Genomic DNA, 20,751 nt, shown 5'->3' with positions numbered 1-20,751 from the left:
TAGGGGCCAGGGTTAGGGCTAGGGGCCAGGGTTTTGGGCCAGGGTTAGGGGTAGTGGCCAGGGTTAGGGCTAGGGGCCAGGATTTTAAGCCACGGTTAGGGCTAGGGGCCGGGGTTTTGGGCCAGGGTTAGGGCTCGGGGCCAGGGTTAGGGCTAGGGGCCAGGGTTAGTGCTCGGGGCCAGGGTTTTGGGCCAGGGTTAGGGCTAGGGGCCAGGGTTTTTGGCCAGGGTTAGGGCTAGGGGCCGGGGTTTTGGGCCAGGGTTAGGGGTAGGGGCCGGGGTTTTGGGCCAGGGTTAGGGGTAGGGGCCAGTGTTTTGGGCCAGGGTTAAGGCTAGGGGCTGGGGTTTTGGGCCAGGGTTAAGGCTAGGGGCCAGGGTTAGGGCTAGGGGCCAGGGTTTTGGGCCAGGGTTAGGGGTAGTGGCCAGGGTTAGGGCTAGGGGCCAGGATTTTGTGCCAGGGTTAGGGCTAGGGGCCGGGGTATTGGGCCAGGGTTAGGGGTAGGGGCCGGGGTTAGGGCTAGGGGCCAGGGGTAGAGCTAGAGGCCAGGGTTAGGGGTAGGGGCCACGGTTTTCGGCCAGGGTTAGGGCTCGGGGCCAGGGATAGGGGTAGGGGCCAGGGTTAGGGCTAGGGGCCAGGGTTTTGGGCCAGGGTTAGGGCTAGGGGCCAGGGTTAGGGCTAGGGGCCAGGGTTAGGGCTAGGGGCCAGGGTTTTGGGCCAGGGTTAGGGCTAGGGGCCAGGATTGTGGGCCAGGATTAGGGCTCGGAGCCAGGTTTAGGGCTAGGGGCCGGGGTTTTGGGCCAGGGTTAGGGCTAGGGGCCAGGGTTATGGCTAGGGGCCAGGGTTAGGGCTAGGGGCCAGGGTTTTGGGCCAGGGTTAGGGCTAGGGGCCAGGGTTAGGGCTAGGGGCCAGGGTTAGTGCTAGGGGCCGGGGTTTTGGGCCAGGGTTAGGGGTAGGGGCCGGGGTTTTGGGCCAGGGTTAGGGCTAGGGGCCGGGGTTTTGGGCCAGCGTTAAGGCTAGGGGCTGGGGTTTTGGGCCAGGGTTAAGGCTAGGGGCCAGGGTTTTGGGCTAGGGACCAGGGTTAGGGCTAGGGGCCAGGGTTAGGGGTAGTGGCCAGGGTTAGGGCTAGGGGCCAGGATTTTGGGCCAGGGTTAGGGCTAGGGGCCGGGGTATTGGGCCAGGGTTAGGGCTAGGGTCCGGGGTTAGGGCTAGGGTCCGGGGTTAGGGCTAGGGGCCAGGGGTAGAGCTAGAGGCCAGGGTTAGGGTTAGGGTCCGGCGTTACGGCTAGGTGCCAGGGTTAGGGCTAGGGTTCAGGGTTAGGGCTAGGGGCCAGGGTATTGGGCCAGGGTTAGGGCTAGGGGCCAGGGTTTTGTGCCAGGGTTAGGGCTAGGGGCCGGGGTTTTGGGCCAGGGTTAGGGGTAGGGGCCGGTGTTTTGGGACAGGTTTAGGGCTAGGGGCCGGGGTTTTGGGCCAGGGTTAGGGCTAGGGGCCAGGGTTTTGGGCCAGGGTTAGGGCTAGGGACCGGGGTTTTGGGCCAGGGTTAGGGGTAGGGGACGGGTTTTTGGGCCAGGGTTAGGGCTAGGGGCCAGGGTTAGGGCTAGGGGTCAGGGTTCGGGCTAGGGGCCGGGGTTTTGGGCTAGGGTTAGGTATAGGGGCCAGGGTTAGGGCTAGGGACCAGGGTTAGGGCTAGGGGCCAGGGTTTTGGGCCAGGGTTAGGGCTAGGGGCCAGGATTGTGGGCCAGGATTAGGGCTCGGAGCCAGGTTTAGGGCTAGGGGCCAGGGTTTTGGGCCAGGGATAGGGCTATGGGCCAGGGTTAGGGCTAGGGGCCGGGGTTTTGGGCCAGGGTTAGGGCTAGGGGCCAGGGTTATGGCTAGGGGCCAGGGTTAGGGCTAGGGGCCAGGGTTTTGGGCCAGGGTTAGGGCTAGGGGCCAGGGTTAGGGCTAGGGGCCAGGGTTAGTGCTAGGGGCCGGGGTTTTGGGCCAGGGTTAGGGGTAGGGGTCGGGGTTTTGGGCCAGGGTTAGGGCTAGGGGCCGGGGTTTTGGGCCAGGGTTAAGGCTAGGGGCTGGGGTTTTGGGCCAGGGTTAAGGCTAGAGGCCAGGGTTAGGGCTAGGGACCAGGGTTAGGGCTTGGGGCCAGGGTTTTGGGCCAGGGTTAGGGGTAGTGGCCTGGGTTAGGGCTAGGGGCCAGGATTTTGGGCCAGGGTTAGGGCTAGGGGCCGGGGTATTGGGCCAGGGTTAGGGTTAGGGTCCGGCGTTACGGCTAGGTGCCAGGGTTAGGGCTAGGGTTCAGGGTTAGGGCTAGGGGCCGGGGTATTGGGCCAGGGTTAGGGCTAGGGGCCAGGGTTTTGTGCCAGGGTTAGGGCTAGGGGCCGGGGTTTTGGGCCAGGGTTAGGGGTAGGGGCCGGTGTTTTGGGACAGGTTTAGGGCTAGGGGCCGGGGTTTTGGGCCAGGGTTAGGGCTAGGGGCCAGGGTTTTGGGCCAGGGTTAGGGCTAGGGACCGGGGTTTTGGGCCAGGGTTAGGGGTAGGGGACGGGTTTTTGGGCCAGGGTTAGGGCTAGGGGCCAGGGTTAGGGCTAGGGGTCAGGGTTCGGGCTAGGGGCCGGGGTTTTGGGCTAGGGTTAGGTATAGGGGCCAGGGTTAGGGCTAGGGACCAGGGTTTTGGGCCAGGGTTAGGGCTCGGGGCCGGGGTTTTGGGCCAGGGTTAGGGCTAGGGGCCGGGGTTTTGGGCCAAGGTTAGGGCTAGGGCCCGGTTTAGGGCTAGAGGCCAGGGTTAGGGCTAGCAGCCAGGGTTAGGGCTAGGGGCCAGGGTTTTGGGCCAGGGTTAGGGCTAGGGTCCAGGGTTAGGTCTAGGGTCCAGGGTTAGGGCTAGGGGCCAGGGTTTTGGGCCAGGGTTAGGTCTAGGGGCCAGGGTTAGGGCTAGGGGCCGGGGTTTTGGGCCGGAGTTAGGGCTAGGGGCCAGGGTTTTGGGCCAGGGTTAGGGCAAGGGGCCGGGGTTTTGGGCTAGGGGCCAGGGTTAGGGCTAGGGCTCGGGGTTTTGGGCCAAGCGTTAGGGCTAGGGACCGGGGTTAGTGCTAGGGGCCAGGGTTAGGGCTAGGGCTCGGGGTTTTGGGCCAAGCGTTAGGGCTAGGGACCGGGGTTAGTGCTAGGGGCCAGGGTTAGGGCTAGGGGTCAGGGTTCGGGCTAGGGGCCAGGGTTTTGGGCTAGGGTTAGGGCTAGGGGTTGGGGTTTTGGGCCAGGGTTAGGGCTAGGGGCCGGGGTTTTGGGCCAGGGTTAGGGCTAGGGGCCAGGGTTAGGGCCAGGGGCCAGGGTTAGGGCAAGGGGCCGGGGTTGTGGGCCAGGGTTAGGGCTAGGGGCCATTATTTTGGGCCAGGGTTAGGTCTAGGGGCCAGGATTTTGGTCCAGGGTTAGGGCTAGGGGCCAGGGTTTTGGGTCAGGGGCCAGGGTTTTGGGCCAGGGTTAGGGCTAGGGGCCAGGGTTAGGGCTAGGGGCTAGGGTTAGGGCTAGGGGCCAGGGTTTTGGGCCAGGGTTAGGGCGAGGTGCCAGGGTTTTGGGCCAGGGTTAGGGCTAGGGGCCAGGGTTTTGTGCCAGGGTTAGGGCTAGGGGCCGGGGTTTTGGGCCAGGGTTAGGGGTAGGGGCCGGTGTTTTGGGACAGGTTTAGGTCTAGGGGCCGGGGTTTTGGGCCAGGGTTAGGGCTAGGGGCCAGGGTTTTGGGCCAGGGTTAGGGCTAGGGACCGGGGTTTTGGGCCAGGGTTAGGGGTAGGGGACGGGTTTTTGGGCCAGGGTTAGGGCTAGGGGCCAGGGTTAGGGCTAGGGGTCAGGGTTCGGGCTAGGGGCCGGGGTTTTGGGCTAGGGTTAGGTATAGGGGCCAGGGTTTTGGGCCAGGGTTAGGGCTAGGGGCCAGGGTTAGGGCTAGGGGCCAGGGTTAGTGCTAGGGGCCGGGGTTTTGGGCCAGGGTTAGGGGTAGGGGCCGGGGTTTTGGGCCAGGGTTAGGGCTAGGGGCCAGGGTTTTGGGCCAGGGTTAAGGCTAGGGGCTGGGGTTTTGGGCCAGGGTTAAGGCTAGGGGCCAGGGTTAGGGCTAGGGACCAGGGTTAGGGCTAGGGGCCAGGGTTTTGGGCCAGGGTTAGGGGTAGTGGCCAGGGTTAGGGCTAGGGGCCAGGATTTTGGGCCAGGGTTAGGGCTAGGGGCCGGGGTATTGGGCCAGGGTTAGGGCTAGGGTCCGGGGTTAGGGCTAGGGGCCAGGGGTAGAGCTAGAGGCCAGGGTTAGGGTTAGGGTCCGGCGTTACGGCTAGGTGCCAGGGTTAGGGCTAGGGTTCAGGGTTAGGGCTAGGGGCCGGGGTATTGGCCAGGGTTAGGGCTAGGGGCCAGGCTTTTGGGCCAGGGTTAGGGCTAGGGACCGGGGTTTTGGGCCAGGGTTAGGGGTAGGGGACGGGTTTTTGGGCCAGGGTTAGGGCTAGGGGCCAGGGTTCGGGCTAGGGGCCGGGGTTTTGGGCTAGGGTTAGGTATAGGGGCCAGGGTTAGGGCTAGGGACCAGGGTTAGGGCTAGGGGCCAGGGTTTTGGGCCAGGGTTAGGGCTAGGGGCCAGGATTGTGGGCCAGGATTAGGGCTCGGAGCCAGGTTTAGGGCTAGGGGCCAGGGTTTTGGGCCAGGGTTAGGGCTATGGGCCAGGGTTAGGGCTAGGGGCCGGGGTTTTGGGCCAGGGTTAGGGCTAGGGGCCAGGGTTATGGCTAGGGGCCAGGGTTAGGGCTAGGGGCCAGGGTTTTGGGCCAGGGTTAGGGCTAGGGGCCAGGGTTAGGGCTAGGGGCCAGGGTTAGTGCTAGGGGCCGGGGTTTTGGGCCAGGGTTAGGGGTAGGGGCCGGGGTTTTGGGCCAGGGTTAGGGCTAGGGGCCGGGGTTTTGGGCCAGGGTTAAGGCTAGGGGCTGGGGTTTTGGGCCAGGGTTAAGGCTAGGGGCCAGGGTTAGGGCTAGGGACCAGGGTTAGGGCTAGGGGCCAGGGTTTTGGGCCAGGGTTAGGGGTAGTGGCCAGGGTTAGGGCTAGGGGCCAGGATTTTGGGCCAGGGTTAGGGCTAGGGGCCGGGGTATTGGGCCAGGGTTAGGGCTAGGGTCCGGGGTTAGGGCTAGGGGCCAGGGGTAGAGCTAGAGGCCAGGGTTAGGGTTAGGGTCCGGCGTTACGGCTAGGTGCCAGGGTTAGGGCTAGGGTTCAGGGTTAGGGCTAGGGGCCAGGGTATTGGGCCAGGGTTAGGGCTAGGGGCCAGGGTTTTGTGCCAGGGTTAGGGCTAGGGGCCGGGGTATTGGGCCAGGGTTAGGGCTAGGGGCCAGGGTTTTGTGCCAGGGTTAGGGCTAGGGGCCGGGGTTTTGGGCCAGGGTTAGGGGTAGGGGCCGGTGTTTTGGGACAGGTTTAGGGCTAGGGGCCGGGGTTTTGGGCCAGGGTTAGGGCTAGGGGCCAGGGTTTTGGGCCAGGGTTAGGGCTAGGGACCGGGGTTTTGGGCCAGGGTTAGGGGTAGGGGACGGGTTTTTGGGCCAGGGTTAGGGCTAGGGGCCAGGGTTAGGGCTAGGGGTCAGGGTTCGGGCTAGGGGCCGGGGTTTTGGGCTAGGGTTAGGGCTAGGGGCCAGGATTGTGGGCCAGGATTAGGGCTCGGAGCCAGGTTTAGGGCTAGGGGCCAGGGTTTTGGGCCAGGGATAGGGCTATGGGCCAGGGTTAGGGCTAGGGGCCGGGGTTTTGGGCCAGGGTTAGGGCTAGGGGCCAGGGTTAGGGCTCAGGGCCAGGGTTAGGGCTAGGGGCCAGGGTTAGTGCTAGGGGCCGGGGTTTTGGGCCAGGGTTAGGGGTAGGGGCCGGGGTTTTGGGCCAGGGTTAGGGCTAGGGGCCGGGGTTTTGGGCCAGGGTTAAGGCTAGGGGCTGGGGTTTTGGGCCAGGGTTAAGGCTAGGGGCCAGGGTTAGGGCTAGGGACCAGGGTTAGGGCTAGGGGCCAGGGTTTTGGGCCAGGGTTAGGGGTAGTGGCCAGGGTTAGGGCTAGGGGCCAGGATTTTGGGCCAGGGTTAGGGCTAGGGGCCAGGGTTTTGGGCCAGGGTTAGGGGTAGTGGCCAGGGTTAGGGCTAGGGGCCAGGATTTTGGGCCAGGGTTAGGGCTAGGGGCCGGGGTATTTTGCCAGGGTTAGGGTTAGGGTCCGGCGTTACGGCTAGGTGCCAGGGTTAGGGCTAGGGTTCAGGGTTAGGGCTAGGGGCCGGGGTATTGGGCCAGGGTTAGGGCTAGGGGCCAGGGTTTTGTGCCAGGGTTAGGGCTAGGGGCCGGGGTTTTTGGGCCAGGGTTAGGGGTAGGGGCCAGGGTTTTGGGCCAGGGTTAGGGCTAGGGACCGGGGTTTTGGGCCAGGGTTAGGGGTAGGGGACGGGTTTTTGGGCCAGGGTTAGGGCTAGGGGCCAGGGTTAGGGCTAGGGGTCAGGGTTCGGGCTAGGGGCCGGGGTTTTGGGCTAGGGTTAGGTATAGGGGCCAGGGTTAGGGCTAGGGACCAGGGTTTTGGGCCAGGGATAGGGCTAGGGGCCAGGGTTATGTCTAGTGGCCAGGGTTAGGGCTAGGGGCCAGGGTTTTGGGCCAGGGTTAGGGCTAGGGGCCAGGGTTTTGGGCCAGGGTTAGGGCTCAGAGCCAGGGTTAGGGCTAGGGGCCAGGGTTAGGGCTAGGGGCCAGGGTTTTGGGCCAGGGTTAGGTGTAGTGGCCAGGGTTAGGTCTAGGGGCCGGGGTTTTGGGCCAAGGTTAGGGCTAGGGGCCGGGGTTTTGGGCCAGGGTTAGGGGTAGGGGCCGGGTTTTTGGGACAGGGTTAGGGCTAGGGGCCAGGGTTTTGGGCAAGCATATCTAAGAACTTTGCTTTCATGTCATCATCCAGATCAGGGTGAGCCATAATTGCAGTGTGCAACCGATCAATAAATTTCCCATATGGTTCTGTGGGACCTTGTCTTCTTGATGTAAAGGCAGGTCCAGACTTTTCATCGTGCACCCTAGCAAGCGCTCTATAAGCCAAATCTTGGCCCAGTTGTAACACTTCGGTAGCAAATTGCGCTTGCCAATCAGATCGTGTGTAGTGTCCCGCTCCCATCAGCATTTGAGTTTGCACCCCGAATAATGGATCACCCTGTTGTCGAGGCGTTTCAGCTGCCCTATCACAAGCAGCCTGCCAGTACTGAAAGAACTGCAGCTGCTGCGACCTGGACAATCATTCTAATATCATAAGGAGCTAACAACTGTGATGAAAAAATATGCTGCAACACAGATTGAGCATATGATGATTTTAGCCCATACTGAGTAACTGCACTTTTAGCTTCCTTCAATATTTTCCAGTCTAATGCTTGCCACACACTTCTCCCAGTATTATTGGTCACAACTGGAAATGCCATAGGAAAAGGCTCTCCTTCTATCAAAGCATCTCGAATCACCTCTTTCCACTGCACTATCGGATTCAAAACCCCGGCCCCTCCTGCCGGCGTCCCTTGCAAAGGTGCAAAAAGACTGATCTCACCCGATGCTCCGTTCGGAATGAATAGGTTGGATGCTGACAGGTCTCGATGTGGCACAGGCGAAGGAGTTGACAAGTTTCCCAGTGACACTTCTAGGCGAATCTCTAGGGCTTCCAGTCTTTTTAGCGTCTCTTCCAGCTGTGCGTCCTTGGAGCCAGATGAATGTTCATCCCCCTCCTCCTCACGCCGTGGTGGCAGGGAAGAAGGTGGTAACGGGGGATAAACCAGAGCTGTTGGTGCCGGCGAAAAGGCTCGTGACTCTGAGTCTGCACTGGCGCAGCGTGGCGGGGTGCCTGGCGGTGGTACGTCTGATGGTGGTGAAAAGCCTTTGGCAGTTTTTCCCTCTGGTGCCCGCATATCTATAGTTATAGGGGCTGTGGCTGCAGTTCCTGGAGTCCTTGCTGGGGCTCGAACCCCCCCACCCTCAGCACGAGCCGGGGCGGCGGCAGGGCTCGTTAAACCCGAGAACAGCATGCTGGTAGTGGAGGTGGACCCGTCGGCTGGAGTTAAGGCCGCAAAAGCAGATGCAGCAACTGAACGCTCGGCTTTCATGCTTATCAATGTTTCGTTCATTAGCTTCCACACGGTGGAGATCCCTTACTTATTTCATCCCACAGCTTTTTTCCTATCTTTTCCTGTGTCGGGAGTTCAAAAGGATCATCAACTGTGGGGATTAATTCCCTTTTCTTTGCCCACTGCAGCAAAGCTTCTAGGACGGCCGAGTCATAACTCAGTCCTCTCATAGAGAGCATAATAATTCTAGGGCTACCTCCTTTTCCATTATTGCCGGCAGTTTCACAATTGGTGCTCCCTGATTAAGGCACCCCTTTTACTCCCTGATTAAGTACTCACTATTGGTGCTCCCTGATTAAGGCACCCCTTTTACTCCCTGATTAAGTACTCACTATTGGTGCTCCCTGATTAAGGCACCCCTTTTACTCCCTGATTAAGTACTCACAATTGGTGCTCCCTGATTAAGGCACCCCTTTTACTCCCTGATTAAGTACTCACTATTGGTGCTCCCTGATTAAGGCACCCCTTTTTTGCAGCTTGTCCTGTAGCCCTGGCAGACGGCGAACCCCTGTTTCAACGGTTCAGGCTCCGGATCGTCGCATCTGAAGGACAAATGCGTAGTCGATCTTGCCCCCCGGTCGCTGCTCCCGGTGCTTCTCTGCCTCCGCCACTCCAATAGCAGTGTCTTCTAGTAGTCCCTGTTCGGGCGCCATTTGCGAGCGACGGAGGAACGTACGACAAAAGACTCAATATGAGTAATAAGCGTAGTTCGATTTATTAGTCCCGGGTGCACATATTTATATTGCTAAGATAAAATATGCCTACTAGTCATTGCGTGATTGGCTTAAGCTCTAATAGTTACATTTGCATATCCTTGCTACTTGCAGTTAGCTAATCTGGAAAGTCCCGTTAACCTGAAAGTCCCGTACTTTTCATGTTTTCACTTTCTCAGAGTTGTTTACGATCTTCTTCAAGGTTGCTTCGTTTACTTTCTCACAGGAAGCTTCATTACTTTCTCACAGGCGGCCTCATTATTTTCTCACAGGTGGCTTCAGTACTTTCTTACAGGCGGCTTCATTACTTTCTCACAAGCGGCTTCAGTGATGTCCTTGAGGCCTGCTGCTCACAAACATAACAATTCCATTCGGTCTGGATTGTTCACTAAGTGTCCCTGATACTCCAGGTATCCAACACAGTCCCTCTAGAACAGCTGTCCCAGCGGGCCCTCCACGGGGCACAGCCTCCTTCAGGCCTCCACCTGCTCCGGCGTGGGGTCCTCCACGGGCTGCAGGTGGATCTCTGCCCCCTCCGTGGACCTCCATGGGCTGCAGGGGGACAACCTGCTCCACCATGGTCGTCACCACGAGTTGCAGAGGAATCTTGGCCAGGAGCCGCATTACTCCTCCCCCTCCTCCTTCACTGACCTTGGCGTCTGCAGCCGTTCCTCACAACAGGCTGGCAGACGCCTCTCAGGATCCTTTTTACATCTTATTCACTTCAACTGCTCCTCTCCACTTCTTGCAGCCAGGCCGGGCCGAGTTGGGCCCAGTCGGCTGCCCGGCGGGAGGCCAGAGGGTGAGGCCTGCAAGGCCCACGAGGCTCGCGCTTCCCCCTCTCTGCCCCCCGCTCAGCTGCTTCACATCTTCTCCTCCCTCTTTTTCCTGTTTTCCCCTATTTAAATACGTTATCGCAGAGGCGTTATCACGGGACATTCTGCTACCAATTGGCTTGGCCTTGGCCAGCAGCGGGTCCGCTCTAGGCCCGGCCGAGTCCACTGAACAAAGGGGAGCGACTTCTAGCAGTTTCCTACAGAAGCTACCACCTTAGGCCCCCCCCCCCCACTAACAAAACCAGAACAGCCACCCTTTCGCAGCGGCATCCAGCTGTTTGGAGAAGTATGCTACCGCCCGTCTGTATGGTCCCAAATCTTGTGCCAATATTCCTAGTGCCATTCCTTGTTTTTCGTGGGAAAATAGAAAAAATGGCTTACTCACATCAGGAAGTCCCAATGCTGATGCCGACATCAGGGCTTTCTTCAGCTGATGGAAGGCTCGATCTGACTCAGCATCCCACTGGAGATCCTTTTGGTTAGCTGCTATCAGGGAATAGAGTGGCTTAACAGGCAGACCATAATCACATATCCAAAGTTGGCACCACCCCGTCATTCCTAAGAATGTCCGTAGTTCCTTTATAGTTTGTGGTCGGGGGCTTTGGTATACGGCCTCTTTCCGGGCTTGTCCTAGGATCCGTTGTCCGGCACTGATCTCGTACCCCAGGTACGTGACCTGGGGTTGTAACAACGCCTGTGCCTTTTTCTTAGAAACCCGATATCCCTGTAGTCCCAGGAAATTTCACAGACTCACGGTCCAAATGACACAGGATTCTTTGGTTCTGGTTGCAATAAGAAGGTCGTCTACATATTGTAACACCTTCCCTTCTTCTGATGGTGGTTCCCATGATTCCAAGTCCTTTGCTAGCTGATTCCCAAAAATTGTGGGGCTATTTTTAAAACCCTGCGGCAACACCGTCCATGTGAGCCGGGTCTTTCGACCACTTTTGGGATTTTCCCATTCAAAAGCAAAAATTTTCTGGCTGGCTTCATGGAGAGGGAGGCAAAAGAAAGCATCTTTTAAATCTAGGACCGTAAACCAAGCTAAATCAGGTTTTAGCATGGTTAATAGGGTATAGGGGTTAGCTACCACAGGTCCTCTGTTATTTTGTTGATGGCTCTTAAGTCTTGAACTATCCTATAGGACCCATCAGGTTTCTTAACTGGAAGTACAGGTGTATTGAATTCTGACTCACATTCTTTTAGTAGTCTTAGTTCTATGAACCGCTCTATGACAGGACAAATTCCTTCCCTAGCTTCCCTTTTCAGTGGGCAAAATGTGGGATTTTGGTGTGAAATGGGGGGATTTGGGGCAAGAATGGGGGATTTTGGTGTGAAAGGGGGGAATTTGGGGCAAAATGTGGGATTTTGGTGTGAAATGGGGGGATTTGGGGCAAAATGTGGGAATTTTGGTGTGAAATGGGGGAATTTGGGGCAAGAATGGGGGATTTTGGTGTGAAAGGGGGGAATTTGGGGCAAAATGTGGGATTTTGGTGTGAAATGGGGGGATTTGGGGCAAAATGTGGGAATTTTGGTGTGAAATGGGGGAATTTGGGGCAAGAATGGGGGATTTTGGTGTGAAATGGGGAATTTGGGGCAAAATGTGGGATTTTGGTGTAAAATGGGGGAATTTGGGGCAAAAAAGCGGGATTTGGGGCAAAAATGCAGGAATTTGGGTGAAAAATGGGGGATTTTGGGGGCAAAATGTGGGATTTTGGTGTGAAATGTGGGAGTTTTGGGCAAAAATGCGGCATTTGGGGGCAAAACGGGGGAATTTGGGGGGAAATCGCGGGATTTTGGGGCAAAATGTGGGAATTTTGGTGCGAAATGGGGGAATTTGGGGCAAAAATGTGGGATTGTGGGGGCAAAATGGGGGAATTTGGGGGGAAATTGCGGGATTTTGGGGGTAAAATGTGGGATTTTGGTGTGAAATGGGGGAATTGGGGGCAAAAATGCGGGAATTTGGGGCAAAAATGCGGGATTTGGGGGGCAAAATGGGGGAATTTGGGGGAAATCACGGGATTTTGGGCGCAAAATGTGGGATTTTGGTGCGAAATGGGGGAATTTGGGGCAAAATGGGGGAATTTGGGGCAAAAATGCGGGAATTTGGGGGGCGAAACGGGGGAATTTGGGGGAAATCACGGGCTTTTGGGGGCAAAATGTGGGATTTTGGTGGGAAATGGGGGAATTTGGGGCAAAAATGGGGGATTTTGGGGGCAAATTGTGGGAATTTTGGGGTGAAATCCCGGGATTTTGGGGGCAAAATGTGGGATTTTGGTGTGAAATGTGGGAATTTCGGGCAAAAATGCGGCATTTGCGGGCAAAACGGGGGAATTCGGGGGGAAATCACGGGATTTTGGGGCAACAATGTGGGATTTTGGTGCGAAATGGGGGAATTTGGGGCAAAAATGGGGGATTCTGGGGGCAAAATGGGGGAATTTGGGGTGAAATCCCGGGATTCGGGGGCAAAATGTGGGATTTTGGTGTGAAATGGGGGAATTTGGGGCAAAAATGCGGGATTTGGGGCCAAAATGGGGGATTTTGGGGGAAAAATGGGGGATTTTGGGGGCAAAATGGGGGAATTTGGTGTAAAATGGGGGAATTTGGGGCAAAAATGTGGGATTTTGGGCAAAAATGGGGGAATTTGGGGCAAAAATGTGGGATTTTGGGGGCAAAATGTGGGATTTTGGTGTGAAATGGGGGGATTTGGGGCAAAATGTGGGAATTTTGGTGCGAAATGGGGGAATTTGGGGCAAAAATGCGGGAATTTGGGGCAAAAATGCAGGATTTGGGGGGCAAAATGGGGGAATTTGGGGAAATCACAGGATTTTGGGAGCAAATATGGGATTTTGGTGCGAAATGCGGGAATTTGGGGAAAAGATGGGGGATTTGGGGGCAAAATGTGGGATTTTGGTGTGAAATGTGGGACTTGGGGGGCAAAATGTGAGATTTTGGTGCGAAATGGGGGAATTTGGGGCAAAAATGTGGGATTTTGGGGGCAAAATGTGGGATTTTGGTGTAAAATGCTGGATTTTGGGGGCAAAATGTGGGAATTTTGGTGCGAAATGGGGGAATTTGGGGCAAAATGTGGGAATTTTGGTGCGAAATGGGGGAATTTGGGGCAAAAATGCGGGAATTTGGGGGCAAAATGGGGGATTTTGGTGTAAAATGCGGGAATTTGGGGCAAAAATGTGAGATTTTGGGGGCAAAATGGGGGAATTTGGGGGAAATCGCAGGATTTGGGGGGCAAAATGTGGGATTTTGGTGTGAAATGTGGGAATTTGGGGCAAAATGTGGGAATTTTGGTGTAAAATGTGGGAATTTGGTGCAAAAATGCGGGAATTTGGGGCAAAAATGCGGGATTTGGGGGGCAAAATGGGGGAATTTGGGGGGAATCGTTAGATTTTGGGGCAAAATGGGGGATTTTGGTGCGAAATGGGGTAATTTGGGGCAAAAAAGCGGCATTTGGGGCTAAAATGCGGGAATTTGGGGCAAAAATGGGGGATTTTGGGGGCAAAATGTGCGATTTTGGTGTAAAATGTGGGAATTTTGGGCAAAAATGCAGCATTTGGGGGCGAAACGGGGGAATTTGGGGGGAAATCGCGGGATTTTGGGGCAACAATGTGGGATTTTGGTGCGAAATGGGGGAATTTGGGGCAAAAATGTGGGAATTATGGTGGAAAATGGGGGAATTTGGGGCAAAAATGCAGGATTTGGGGGGCAAAATGGGGGAATATGGGGAAATCACAGGATTTTGGGAGCAAAATGTGGGATTTTGATGCGAAATGTGGGAATTTTGGGCAAAAATGCGGCATTTGGGGGCAAAACGGGGGAATTTGGGGGGAAATCGCGGGATTTTGGGGCAACAATGTGGGATTTTGGTGCGAAATGGGGGAATTTGGGGCAAAATGTGGGAATTTTGGTGCGAAATGGGGGAATTTGGGGCAAGAATGGGGGATTTGGGGGGCAAAATAGGGGAATTTGGGGGGAAATTCCTGGATTTTGGGGCAAAATGTGGGATTTTGGTGCGAAATGGGGGAATTTGGGGCAAAATGGGGGAATTTGGGGCAAAAATGCGGGAATTTGGGGGGCGAAACGGGGGAATTTGGGGGGTGAAACGGGGGAATTTGGGGGAAATCACGGGCTTTTGGGGGCAAAATGTGGGATTTTGGTGGGAAATGGGGGAATTTGGGGCAAAAATGGGGGATTTTGGGGGCAAATTGTGGGAATTTTGGGGTGAAATCCCGGGATTTTGGGGGCAAAATGTGGGATTTTGGTGTGAAATGTGGGAATTTCGGGCAAAAATGCGGCATTTGCGGGCAAAACGGGGGAATTTGGGGGGAAATCACGGGATTTTGGGGCAACAATGTGGGATTTTGGTGCGAAATGGGGGAATTTGGGGCAAAAATGGGGGATTCTGGGGGCAAAATGGGGGAATTTGGGGTGAAATCCCGGGATTCGGGGGCAAAATGTGGGATTTTGGTGTGAAATGGGGGAATTTGGGGCAAAAATGCGGGATTTGGGGCCAAAATGCGGGAATTTGGGGGAAAAATGGGGGATTTTGGGGGCAAAATGGGGGAATTTGGTGTAAAATGGGGGAATTTGGGGCAAAAATGTGGGATTTTGGGGGCAAAATGTGGGATTTTGGTGTGAAATGGGGGGATTTGGGGCAAAATGTGGGAATTTTGGTGCGAAATGGGGGAATTTGGGGCAAAAATGCGGGAATTTGGGGCAAAAATGCAGGATTTGGGGGGCAAAATGGGGGAATTTGGGGAAATCACAGGATTTTGGGAGCAAATATGGGATTTTGGTGCGAAATGCGGGAATTTGGGGAAAAGATGGGGGATTTGGGGGCAAAATGTGGGATTTTGGTGTGAAATGTGGGACTTGGGGGGCAAAATGTGAGATTTTGGTGCGAAATGGGGGAATTTGGGGCAAAAATGGGGGATTTTGGGGGCAAAATGTGGGATTTTGGTGTAAAATGCTGGATTTTGGGGGCAAAATGTGGGAATTTTGGTGCGAAATGGGGGAATTTGGGGCAAAATGTGGGAATTTTGGTGCGAAATGGGGGAATTTGGGGCAAAAATGCGGGAATTTGGGGGCAAAATGGGGGATTTTGGTGTAAAATGCGGGAATTTGGGGCAAAAATGTGAGATTTTGGGGGCAAAATGGGGGAATTTGGGGGAAATCGCAGGATTTGGGGGGCAAAATGTGGGATTTTGGTGTGAAATGTGGGAATTTGGGGCAAAATGTGGGAATTTTGGTGTAAAATTTGGGAATTTGGGGCAAAAATGCGGGAATTTGGGCAAAAATGCGGGATTTGGGGGGCAAAATGGGGGAATTTGGGGGAAAAATGGGGGATTTTGGGGGCAAAATGTGGGATTTTGGTGTAAAATGCTGGATTTTGGGGGCAAAATGTGGGATTTTGGTGCGAAATGGGGGAATTTGGGGCAAAAATGTGGGATTGTGGGGGCAAAATGGGGGAATTTGGGGGGAAATTGCGGGATTTTGGGGGTAAAATGTGGGATTTTGGTGTGAAATGGGGGAATTGGGGGCAAAAATGCGGGAATTTGGGGCAAAAATGCGGGAATTTGGGGCAAAATGGGGGAATTTGGGGAAATCACAGCATTTTGGGAGCAAAATGTGGGATTTTGATGCAAAATGCGGGAATTTGGGGGAAAAATGGGGGATTTTGGGGGCAAAATGGGGGATTTTGGTGTGAAATGGGGGAATTTGGGGCAAAAATGTGGGATTTTGGGGGCAAACTGGGGGAATTTGGGGGGAAATTGCGGGCTTTTGGGGGCAAAATGTGGGATTTTGGTGTGAAATGGGGGGATTTGGGGCAAAATGTGGGAATTTTGGTGCGAAATGGGGGAATTTGGGGCAAAAAAGCGGGATTTGGGGCTAAAATGCGGGAATTTGGGGCAAAAATGGGGGATTTTGGGGGCAAAATGTGCGATTTTGGTGTAAAATGTGGGAATTTTGGGCAAAAATGCAGCATTTGGGGGCGAAACGGGGGAATTTGGGGGGAAATCACGGGATTTTGGGGCAACAATGTGGGATTTTGGTGCGAAATGGGGGAATTTGGGGCAAAATGTGGGAATTATGGTGGAAAATGGGGGAATTTGGGGCAAAAATGCAGGATTTGGGGGGCAAAATGGGGGAATATGGGGAAATCACAGGATTTTGGGAGCAAAATGTGGGATTTTGATGCGAAATGTGGGAATTTTGGGCAAAAATGCGGCATTTGGGGGCAAAACGGGGGAATTTGGGGGGAAATCGCGGGATTTTGGGGCAACAATGTGGGATTTTGGTGCGAAATGGGGGAATTTGGGGCAAAATGTGGGAATTTTGGTGCGAAATGGGGGAATTTGGGGCAAGAATGGGGGATTTGGGGGGCAAAATAGGGGAATTTGGGGGGAAATTCCTGGATTTTGGGGCAAAATGTGGGTTTTGGTGCGAAATGCGGGAATTTGGGGCAAAAATGCGGGATTTGGGGGGCGAAACGGGGGAATTTGGGGGAAATCACGGGATTTTGGGCGCAAAATGTGGGATTTTGGTGCGAAATGGGGGAATTTGGGGCAAAATGGGGGAATTTGGGGCAAAAATGCGGGAATTTGGGGGGCGAAACGGGGGAATTTGGGGGAAATCACGGGCTTTTGGGCGCAAAATGTGGGATTTTGGTGGGAAATGGGGGAATTTGGGGCAAAAATGGGGGATTTTGGGGGCAAATTGTGGTAATTTTGGGGTGAAATCCCGGGATTTTGGGGGCAAAATGTGGGATTTTGGTGTGAAATGTGGGAATTTCGGGAAAAAATGCGGCATTTGCGGGCAAAACGGGGGAATTTGGGGGGAAATCACGGGATTTTGGGGCAACAATGTGGGATTTTGGTGCGAAATGGGGGAATTTGGGGCAAAAATGGGGGATTCTGGGGGCAAAATGGGGGAATTTGGGGTGAAATCCTGGGATTCGGGGGCAAAATGTGGGATTTTGGTGTGAAATGGGGGAATTTGGGGCAAAAATGCGGGATTTGGGGCCAAAATGCGGGAATTTGGGGGAAAAATGGGGGATTTTGGGGGCAAAATGGGGGAATTTGGTGTAAAATGGGGGAATTTGGGGCAAAAATGTGGGATTTTGGGCAAAAATGGGGGAATTTGGGGGGAAATTGTGGGATTTTGGGGGCAAAATGTGGGATTTTGGTGTGAAATGGGGGAATTTGGGGCAAAAATGCGGCATTTGCGGGCAAAACGGGGGAATTTGGGGGGAAATCACAGGATTTTGGGAGCAAATATGGGATTTTGGTGCGAAATGCGGGAATTTGGGGAAAAGATGGGGGATTTGGGGGCAAAATGTGGGATTTTGGTGTGAAATGTGGGACTTGGGGGGCAAAATGTGAGATTTTGGTGCGAAATGGGGGAATTTGGGGCAAAAATGGGGGATTTTGGGGGCAAAATGTGGGATTTTGGTGTAAAATGCTGGATTTTGGGGGCAAAATGTGGGAATTTTGGTGCGAAATGGGGGAATTTGGGGCAAAATGGGGGATTTTGGTGTAAAATGCGGGAATTTGGGGCAAAAATGCGGGAATTTGGGGGCAAAATGGGGGATTTTGGTGTAAAATGCGGGAATTTGGGGCAAAAATGTGAGATTTTGGGGGCAAAATGCGGGAATTTGGGGGGAAATTGTGGGATTTTGGGGGCAAAATGTGGGCTTTTGGTGTGAAATGTGGGAATTTGGGGCAAAATGTGGGAATTTTGGTGTAAAATTTGGGAATTTGGGGCAAAAATGCGGGAATTTGGGGGCAAAATGGGGGATTTTGGTGTAAAATGCGGGAATTTGGGGCAAAAATGTGAGATTTTGGGGGCAAAATGCGGGAATTTGGGGGGAAATTGTGGGATTTTGGGGGCAAAATGTGGGATTTTGGTGTGAAATGGGGGAATTTGGGGCAAAAATGCGGCATTTGCGGGCAAAACGGGGGAATTTGGGGGGAAATCACGGGATTTTGGGGCAACAATGTGGGATTTTGGTGCGAAATGGGGGAATTTGGGGCAAAAATGGGGGATTCTGGGGGCAAAATGGGGGAATTTGGGGTGAAATCCCGGGATTCGGGGGCAAAATGTGGGATTTTGGTGTGAAATGGGGGAATTTGGGGCAAAAATGCGGGATTTGGGGCCAAAATGCGGGAATTTGGGGGAAAAATGGGGGATTTTGGGGGCAAAATGGGGGAATTTGGTGTAAAATGGGGGAATTTGGGGCAAAAATGTGGGATTTTGGGCAAAAATGGGGGAATTTGGGGGGAAATTGTGGGATTTTGGGGGCAAAATGTGGGATTTTGGTGTGAAATGGGGGGATTTGGGGCAAAATGTGGGAATTTTGGTGCGAAATGGGGGAATTTGGGGCAAAAATGCGGGAATTTGGGGCAAAAATGCAGGATTTGGGGGGCAAAATGGGGGAATTTGGGGAAATCACAGGATTTTGGGAGCAAATATGGGATTTTGGTGCGAAATGCGGGAATTTGGGGAAAAGATGGGGGATTTGGGGGCAAAATGTGGGATTTTGGTGTGAAATGTGGGACTTGGGGGGCAAAATGTGAGATTTTGGTGCGAAATGGGGGAATTTGGGGCAAAAATGGGGGATTTTGGGGGCAAAATGTGGGATTTTGGTGTAAAATGCTGGATTTTGGGGGCAAAATGTGGGAATTTTGGTGCGAAATGGGGGAATTTGGGGCAAAATGTGGGAATTTTGGTGCGAAATGGGGGAATTTGGGGCAAAAATGCGGGAATTTGGGGGCAAAATGGGGGATTTTGGTGTAAAATGCGGGAATTTGGGGCAAAAATGTGAGATTTTGGGGGCAAAATGCGGGAATTTGGGGGGAAATTGTGGGATTTTGGGGGCAAAATGTGGGCTTTTGGTGTGAAATGTGGGAATTTGGGGCAAAATGTGGGAATTTTGGTGTAAAATTTGGGAATTTGGGGCAAAAATGCGGGAATTTGGGCAAAAATGCGGGATTTGGGGGGCAAAATGGGGGAATTTGGGGGAAAAATGGGGGATTTTGGGGGCAAAATGTGGGATTTTGGTGTAAAATGCTGGATTTTGGGGGCAAAATGTGGGATTTTGGTGCGAAATGGGGGAATTTGGGGCAAAATGTGGGAATTTTGGTGCGAAATGGGGGAATTTGGGGCAAAAATGGGGGATTTGGGGCAAAAATGCGGGATTTTGGGTGAAAATGGGGGAATTTGGGGGAAATCGCAGGATTTGGGGGGCAAAATGTGGGATTTTGGTGTGAAATGTGGGAATTTGGGGCAAAATGTGGGAATTTTGGTGTAAAATGTGGGAATTTGGTGCAAAAATGCGGGAATTTGGGGCAAAAATGCGGGATTTGGGGGGCAAAATGGGGGAATTTGGGGAAATCACAGGATGTTGGGAGCAAAATGTGGGATTTTGGTGCGGAATGCGGGAATTTGGGGGGAAAATGGGGGATTTGTGGGGCAAAATGTGGGAATTTGGGGGGAAATTCCAGGATTTTGGGGCAACAATGTGGGCTTTTGGTGTGAAATGCGGGAATTTGGGCAAAAATGCGAGATTTGGGGGGCAAATTGTGGGAATTTGGGGGAAATCACGGGATTTTGGGGGCAAAATGTGGGATTTTGGTGCGAAATGGGGGAATTTTGGGCAAGAATGGGGGATTTTGGGGGCAAAATGTGGGAATTTGGGGTGAAATCCCGGGATTTTGGGGGCAAAATGTGGGATTTTGGTGTGAAATGGGGGAATTTGGGGCAAAAATGCGGGATTTGGGGGGCAAAATGGGGGAATTTGGGGGGAATCGTTAGATTTTGGGGCAAAATGGGGGATTTTGGTGCGAAATGGGGTAATTTGGGGCAAAAAAGCGGCATTTGGGGCTAAAATGCGGGAATTTGGGGCAAAAATGGGGGATTTTGGGGGCAAAATGTGCGATTTTGGTGTAAAATGTGGGAATTTTGGGCAAAAATGCAGCATTTGGGGGCGAAACGGGGGAATTTGGGGGGAAATCACGGGATTTTGGGGCAACAATGTGGGATTTTGGTGCGAAATGGGGGAATTTGGGGCAAAAATGTGGGAATTATGGTGGAAAATGGGGGAATTTGGGGCAAAAATGCAGGATTTGGGGGGCAAAATGGGGGAATATGGGGAAATCACAGGATTTTGGGAGCAAAATGTGGGATTTTGATGCGAAATGTGGGAATTTTGGGCAAAAATGCGGCATTTGGGGGCAAAACGGGGGAATTTGGGGGGAAATCGCGGGATTTTGGGGCAACAATGTGGGATTTTGGTGCGAAATGGGGGAATTTGGGGCAAAATGTGGGAATTTTGGTGCGAAATGGGGGAATTTGGGGCAAGAATGGGGGATTTGGGGGGCAAAATAGGGGAATTTGGGGGGAAATTCCTGGATTTTGGGGCAAAATGTGGGCTTTTGGTGCGAAATGTGGGAATTTGGGGCAAAAATGCGGGATTTGGGGGGCGAAACGGGGGAATTTGGGGGAAATCACGGGATTTTGGGCGCAAAATGTGGGATTTTGGTGCGAAATGGGGGAATTTGGGGCAAAATGGGGGAATTTGGGGCAAAAATGCGGGAATTTGGGGGGCGAAACGGGGGAACTTGGGGGGTGAAACGGGGGAATTTGGGGGAAATCACGGGCTTTTGGGGGCAAAATGTGGGATTTTGGTGGGAAATGGGGGAATTTGGGGCAAAAATGGGGGATTTTGGGGGCAAAATGTGGGATTTTGGTGTAAAATGCTGGATTTTGGGGGCAAAATGTGGGAATTTTGGTGCGAAATGGGGGAATTTGGGGCAAAATGTGGGAATTTTGGTGCGAAATGGGGGAATTTGGGGCAAAAATGCGGGAATTTGGGGGCAAAATGGGGGATTTTGGTGTAAAATGCGGGAATTTGGGGCAAAAATGTGAGATTTTGGGGGCAAAATGCGGGAATTTGGGGGGAAATTGTGGGATTTTGGGGGCAAAATGTGGGCTTTTGGTGTGAAATGTGGGAATTTGGGGCAAAATGTGGGAATTTTGGTGTAAAATTTGGGAATTTGGGGCAAAAATGCGGGAATTTGGGCAAAAATGCGGGATTTGGGGGGCAAAATGGGGGAATTT

General features: G+C 54.0%; 1 protein-coding gene across 1 annotated transcript in view; it reads left to right on the top strand.

The window, feature by feature from the left end:
* The window catches only part of LOC147598026 (protein NDRG2-like), a 65,570-nt gene that overhangs the window by 2,959 nt on the left and 41,860 nt on the right, over positions 1–20,751 (top strand). The window lies entirely within an intron of this gene.

This window comes from Chlamydotis macqueenii, chromosome 22 (genome assembly GCF_036417535.1).
Source record: "Chlamydotis macqueenii isolate bChlMac1 chromosome 22, bChlMac1.mat, whole genome shotgun sequence".
Taxonomy (NCBI): Eukaryota; Metazoa; Chordata; class Aves; order Otidiformes; family Otididae; genus Chlamydotis; species Chlamydotis macqueenii.
The sequence above is the reverse complement of the archived record's forward strand: the minus strand, read 5'-3'. Positions and strand labels throughout refer to the sequence as shown.